Here is a 7,290-nt window from a genome sequence, read left to right on the forward strand (position 1 = left end):
GTTCCCGGAGAGACAGGGTCTCATCCTGTCCCCTTCCTCTGTGCTGTGTCCCTGGCACCTCGTGTAGCCAGGAATGAAGCAAGGATCTGCAAACTGACCAGACGCACAACGTTGTCACCTGTCACCGGCTTCAGAGAGGGTCCTGCTGCTGCAGCCAGGGGTCCTCTGCCAGTGCCAGTATAATGCAAATGAGCAAAATAAAGATCTGCGTGGGCTGGGGAGGCTCTCGGGGTGGGGGGAGGGGACTTTCCGATTTTAACCAGGATTGATCCTACCCCAACTCTCCACAGAGGTAAATTCTCACTGGCCCCTCACTGGTCCCAGGCTGGTCCCTGGCTGGTCCCTGGCTGGTCCCTGGCTCTCTGCAGCAGGAAGGGTGGAAACCAGCTGCTTCTCAGAGGGAGGCCCCATCCCAGAGGCTTCAGGCTGTGGTAGGGGTGAGGCAACACTTCAGGAAATAACATTTCCAAGGCTTTGGCTGTGAGAGCAGACTTCTCACCCCTGCCTGGGTGTGGAGGTGGGTGTGGGTGTCTGCTGTGCCTCTGGGGTGCAGCATCCCTTTCATGGTTTGCAAGCTCCTGTCAGGAAAGCTTAACTGCTTGCACCCAGGATGACTGGCTGCAGATGGGCTCCAGGGAGCTAGCCAAGACTCCTAGGATGAAACCCAAACAGCACCTAGCTGGGGACAGGGTGGGGACAGCATGTCCAGGTAGTCTATGTAGCAGCTCACAGCTCGACCTCGAGAGCCAGAACGCCTGGGCTCAAGTCCTGGCTCTACGCACTTATTAGCTATGACTTTTTTGGACTAATTACCTTATCTGAACCTCAGTTTTCTCATCTATAAAATGGGATGGAGCAGGCACTTGATCTAGCAGTGAAGACGCTACGTGGGATGCCTGCAGTCCATACCTGAATGCCTGGGTTTGAGTCTCAGCTCCACTCCTGATTCCCGCTTCCTGCTAATGTGTCTCTTGGGAGGCGGCAGGGATGGCTCAAGTTCATGGGTCCCTGCCACCCACATAGGAGACCCAGGTTGAGTTCCAGGCTCCTGGCTTTATCCTGGCCCAATCTGTTATTGTGTTGCCGGTATCTGGGGAGTGAACCAGCTGATGGAAGATCTCTCTCCTCTCTTTCAATAAATAAAACAAATTAAAACTTTCTTTTTAAATAACAATAATTGCAATCACACTAGAGGTTTGTTGGGAAGATGGCCTCATCATTTTGACTACAAATAGTTTTTAAAAATGCCTCTGTAGTAAGTTTTAATACAGTAACTATCAATCACAAGCTAACATAAACAAAAGCTCCCCGGGATCCTCAGTAACACTTACGAATGGAAAAGGGTACCGAGACCAAAAAGTTGAAAACTACTCTTATGGGGTCCGTTCCCACCGAACATGGCCCCGTGCCAACCTGGCACCAGCTCCCCGCCTCCCCCTCTCCCTCCACAGCCCAGTCCGCACCCTGTGCTCCACCTGGATGCCAACTTCAGCGCCCACCCGAGGAGCCCTGAGGGTCCCTGCCGTCACGTTCTGCCCCGTTTCACCATCCGTGACTACACTGCTCTCACTCTGCAAGGCCTCTACCTCCCCCGAAAGCCCAGCTGGTCATCCTGCCGACGCACAGCCCTTGGGCCTCTGGATCACAGGGCACAGCCCAGCACAGGGGCGTGCGACCACTGTGGCTGGCTCACTCTTGCTTCTGGAATCTCCATCTTTTGCAGCAGGCTGCCTGCTGCTTTTGACCTTGGGGTCAGAACACAGCTGAACTGTATAACCTTGGATGAGTCACTTCTCTTTGAACCTGCTTTGCCACCTGTAAAATGGGGTGACTGCAGTGCTTATGTCGCAAGACTTGGATGGGCTGATGCATCTGCAGGAATTTGCTACAGGAGTAAGTCCTGGGTGGCTGCGGCGAGACAGCATTTTCTCCCAGTTCTGGGGGTTGCAAGCCTGAGACAGCAGTGTCAGCAGGGCTGGCTGCTTCCCAGCCTCTCTCCTGGCTTGTGGGTGGCCGTTCCTCTCCCCGTCCTCAGTCTTCCCTCCACGTATGCACACTCTGTTCGCCTCTTCTTCGTAGAAGGACCTTGGCCAGATTGGCTGAAAGCCCACCCTCCCCACCTCATTTGGGTTTAATTACCTCTTTAAGACCCTATCTGCAAATACAGCAACATTCTGAGGTTCTGCAGGGCTAAGACACCAACATAAGCATTTGGTGTGGGAGGTGAGACACAGTTCTACCTATAGCAGCACCTAGAACAGGGCCCGGAGCAGTGGTCAGCAGCCTGGGGATGAGCCGTTAGACCCTGCATGGATCAGTCACTGGGATGTGAGCTGCCTCCTGAGGGGCCATGACCTTGGGCAAGGTTGCTGTCCCCATCAGGCAGTCCCCTGGGGGCCCTGTGCCAGCCACACTCCAACAGCTGGGCAGTAAGCCCTTCTTTCCTGAGGGGTGGCCAGGCACCTGCTATCCCCCCTTCTTAGCCGTGTGACCATGGGTTGGCCCCTGGCCTTCTCAGAGCCTCGATTTCCAAACTGGACAAGACAGAGAACAGCCTGTAGAGTGAAGACGATGGGACATGAGATCGTTGGTGTTCTCGTTATTTGCACAACAATTTCTCCTAGAGAGCTCCTGTCATGTGCCAGGCACTGTTGTAGCTTGTAGAGACACAGCAGGGAGCAACCAGACAAGCCCCAGCCTCTGTGGAGCTGGCGTTATCCTAGAGCCTGCCAGACGTTGAACAAAGAAACCGGCACAGCGCACGGGGACAGGATGGCAGTAAGCACCGGGGGAAAAGGAACGACTCAATCAAGAGAGGGGCCGAGCGTGGGGGTGGGGGTGCAACGTTAAATAGGAGGATCAGCAAAACCTGGGACGTAAGAAACTGGCAAGGCGGGGCGTCTGCAGACGTGTGAGAAGAGCTTTGCGGGCACAGGGGCCGACAGCGTGCCCGGCGGTTTCCATGGACAAGTGGCTGGAGCTGAGTGAGCAAGGGGGAGGCAGGCTGGAGGCGAGGTTGGAGGTGCAGCCAGGGGTCAGCGGGGGCAGGGCCTTGCAGGCCAGGGCGAGGACACTGGCCTCCTCTCTGCACGCAGCGGGGAGCCACAGAAGTGTGCTGTGCGCAGGAGGGGGCGTGACCTCACTTTGATTTTACTAACAGAGCGTAACCAGGGTGACAAGATGAGTCTGCAGCCCGCTCCTCCGCCCGCTCAGGGCCCTGCCTGCCTCGGCCTGCCTCTGCCCACAGTTCCCCGCCGCTCCCGCCTGCCGCCCCGCAGGGCCCCACCTGGCCAGCCCCTCATCGCCTCACTTCTGTATTTGCCCTTCAGGTCTCAGTCTAGATCTCACCTCCTCCAGGAAGGCACTCATCCCTCTGTGGCCAGAAGCTCGGTGCACCCAAATGGCAGGTCAAATCTTCCCAGCTTACAATCTGCACACCTCAGTGTTAGCATCCATAACACGGGTGGTAAGAGCAGACCATTAAAAACCCAGCTCCAGGTAGTGAATGGAAGCTCAGAGACCAGTCGTGGGGCCAACGTTGTGGTGCAGCAGGTTAAACGCCAGCATCCCACGTGGAAGTAAGTGCTGGATCCAGTCCCGGCTGCTGCACTTCTAACCCAGCTCCCTGCTAATGTACCTGGGAAGGCAGTGGAAGATGGCCCAAGGGCTTGAGAGACCACGATGGAGTTCCTGGGTTCCAGCTTTGGCTTGGCCCAGACCTGGCTGTTGCAGGCACTTGGAGGATGTCTCCATCTCTCCCTCTCTGTTACTATGTCTTCCCAATCAATCAATCTCTGAAGATCCAGCCGTGTGAACCGCAGTGTCACACGCTCACAGGCGTCATGGATGTCAGCACTCGGAGTTGGTCTGCGTAGTAAAAGTGAAGACACAAGACCCCACTGTCAACCCACTGCCAGCAAGGGCCATCCGCGAGCTCATTTCCTGCCCCACCCCGTGCCCACTCCAGCCCAGACTGGAACCCTCTTGTTGAGGATGGGCTGGGCCAGGGGCGGCTGCTCATCCCCACCCAGGTTATGCTCACGCCTGCCCCCAGGCCCACGGCGCGGGCTGAGGAGTCTGTGCGTCCGTGGGAGCACGCCTGGCACATTGGGTAAATGTCAGCTGCCGCCACGGCACAGTCACACCACGTGGGAAGGACCGTCCTCCTCTGCTGCCCAGCCTGTGACAGAACACAAGGAACCACCGTGCTCACATATGTCACCAATATCAGGTAAACAGTAGGGGCTCCCTAAATGCTTATCGCAGGCAACCAGAGCACAGGCAGAGGCGTGTGCATATCCTGGCTGTGCTGTTTCCCAGCTGTGCTGCCTGGGGCTGTGGTGTTACATCTTGGAGCCTTGGTTTGCTCATCTGTATAATGGGAGGATTCATTTTCCCCAGCAGGGCGAGGGGGGGCCTTTCCAGGGCTCCCGTGCCTGTGCCCCAGAGGGAAGTAGCAGTGCCACGGTACCCAGAGGTTACTCGTGGTATCCCATGGACATGACTGTGCCCACCAGAGCCACGCAGCAGTGGCCGTGGGGTGCGTGTCCTGCTGCTGTCCCTGTGCCATCAGTGCTGCTGTGTCTGGGAAGTTTGCGCTGGGCTCAGAGACTAGCAGGGCTCAGCGGGCGCTGCCCCTCATCCCCTGCTCCAGGTCAGGGCCAAGGTCCCAAGAAGCCATGCCTTTGAGAGGTCCTTCTCCACGTCGCCCAGGCTTTGCGGGGAGGGGGCTTCCTGACAGCAGTCCCAGAGCACTAGGCTGGCACCTGTTGCCCCCGCCTTCCTGGACCATCTCAGAAGGGTGAGACGAGGTGAGGAGACAGGCACAGAAGGCTCCCCGGAATCACAGGGGTGGTCAGTGGTGGAGTCAAGACTCACCCAAGCCCCTGAGCTTTGGGAAGCAGCCTGGCGGTCAGAGCAGTGACCCCTTCCAACGCCAGGCCAGCCGGGGTCAAAGCTGAGCTCAGCCACAAGCCCCCCAGGCCTCAGTTTCCTCATCCAGAAAATGGGGCCCTCAGGCTTTACCCAGCGGGCCTGCGGAGGATGAAGCGCGCGGCTGTGTTTGGAATGACAGGCAATCCACGGCCAATAAGTACTCGCTCTGATCCTACCAGATCTCCCTTCTCCTCGCTCTGCGGCCGCCTCCCGCGTCTCTTTCTCTCTTTTATTTCTCCCTCTTGCTCACTGCCATCTCTTCTGAGGCTTATCTGTCATGCTTTGAAAAGCTTCTCTGTCACTTTCCTCCCTTTCTCCCTCTCTTCTGGGTCCTAAATCCCGGCTGTGTGTGTGGAGCACGGGGCAGCCTTCCTCCATCCCTCCCTGGAACGTTCTCCCAGGCGCTCACGAATTGTAGGCTCCTGGTTCACCCTGAGGATCCCGCTTCAGTGGCTCTAGGGAGCCTGCACAGCCTCTGACCCCCACCTCCCGAGGTGGGGGGACACAGGCTGGCTCTTGGAGTCTTGAGACTCACCCATTTGTCCACCACATCCTCACCTGTGAAACGGACGGAAGTGCACAGAGCCCGCGCCCCCCGGGGGGCAGAGATGCAAGGAAGTGGTTTGCCTCAAAACAGAGGCCCCTTCCCCTCCTGCCTGGGCTTTTGCGCCAGGTCTCCCCGCTCTGTCCCTCCCCTCTGTGTCTGGTGTTTTCTCTCCTCTCTCTCCCGCCACCCAGCAATGGAAGCATTCTCACCCCAGAGCTAACACGGACAAGCGAACAAGAGGGTTCCTCCTGCAAAAACTGGGGGCCCCAAGACACTTCTCCGCCTGCACCCAGGCGGGCCCCCCAAAACCCAGCATCCGCGCCTCCGCGGCCCCCAGCAGCCGCAGAGTCCAGGGAAGAGGGGGAACCATGGTGGGGGAAGGGCCCTGCTGCTATGGAAACCGGCGCCGCCGCAGCTGCCGCCACTGCCGAGATCCATTCCGGGGAGCAGCCCGGCCTTGGGGGAGGGGGAGAGGCCAAACTCAGCGCTGGAGACCCGGCCCTCCCGGTGCGGGCCTTGAGACCCCGGGCAAGTCGCTTAACCTCCGCTCCCTGAGCGTGGGGAGGGCTACCGCCGCCGACTCTGTGGGGGCGAGCGCCCCAAGATCCACCAGATCGCTGCTTGCTGTCATGACTACCAGCCCGAAATAGTCTAGGTCCAGCTTGCGGCGCGACCCTGGCCCCTCGGGCTCCCCCAACAATGTCTGGGCTAGGGCTCCCTCTGGCAAAAGCGCGGGGTCAACTCCGAGTCGCCTGCGCAGCGCGCACTCCGCGCTGTGCAGCTCCGCGGCCGCCACCGCCGCCGCCGCGGGGGGCTGCCTACAACTGAGAACCCTGGGCGTGGTTCCCGCTTCGAGGAAGGGAAGGAGTGAGCGTCACGCCCCTGATGATGACTCCATCAGCCTTGCCAGGGGCCAGGGGACTCGGCCAGAGATGACTCCCAAATGCTTCTTTCCCAGGGGCCCCTGGTCCTGCAGGCCCAAGACAGATCCTAGCAGGCTCACCTTAGAGGCCCCCGCACCCTGCCCTGCCCTATGGCTCACCCCTGGGTCTGCAAGAGGCACCTCTGGAAAGGCAGGACTTGTGCCGGTCCTTGTCTTTCCCAGTGCCTGGCCCACTTGGCTCCCTGTGAGGTCAGAGAGGGCAGGGGCTTAGGGCAGGGCCTGCAAAAGAGGATGGAGACCGCCTGGCCCCACCCAGAGGGCCATCAGGGGAAGCCTCTGCCCTCCTGTGCCTCAGCTTCCTTGTCCACACCTCCCCATCCGCAGCAGCATGGACACAGGTACACACACTCACAGTGACATGATGACACAGGCCACCAGGGCATGGCTAGCCAAGCACCTACCTCTCCATCGTTTCCTCTCTAACTCCCCTGCATCCCCACCCCCACCCCCACCCAGGACCCCATCCCTCCTCATCGATCAGCCCAGTTTTCCGGGAAGCACTAGGACCTGCATAGGATGGCACAAGCCATCGGCGGCCGCAGAGCCCGCGTTAGCGCCAGGGCCTCGGGGGAAGCAAGGTCCAGCTGCTGCGAGCAGCCTCAGCGCATTCATTCAGCCAGCCGGGCTCCGTGTGTTTGTTTTCCCAACAAACATTTACGACGCCCCAGGCAGGCTGCTCCGTGCTGGAGACCCAGTCACGAACAAGGCCAGCTGAGATTGAGCGAGCACGCAGCCCAGAGAGGCAGACACACGCTAACCAAGTAATTACAAGCCTGATGGGTGCCACAGAGGAAAAGCCCAGGAGGGCACAAGAGGGCTATGCCGGCGTCTCCCATTTGTATGCCGAATCAACGTGGCCTGGCCA

This window comes from Oryctolagus cuniculus, chromosome 11 (assembly GCF_051225735.1).
Source record: "Oryctolagus cuniculus isolate XC-2025 breed Fujian yellow rabbit chromosome 11, ASM5122573v1, whole genome shotgun sequence".
Lineage (NCBI taxonomy): Eukaryota > Metazoa > Chordata > Mammalia > Lagomorpha > Leporidae > Oryctolagus > Oryctolagus cuniculus.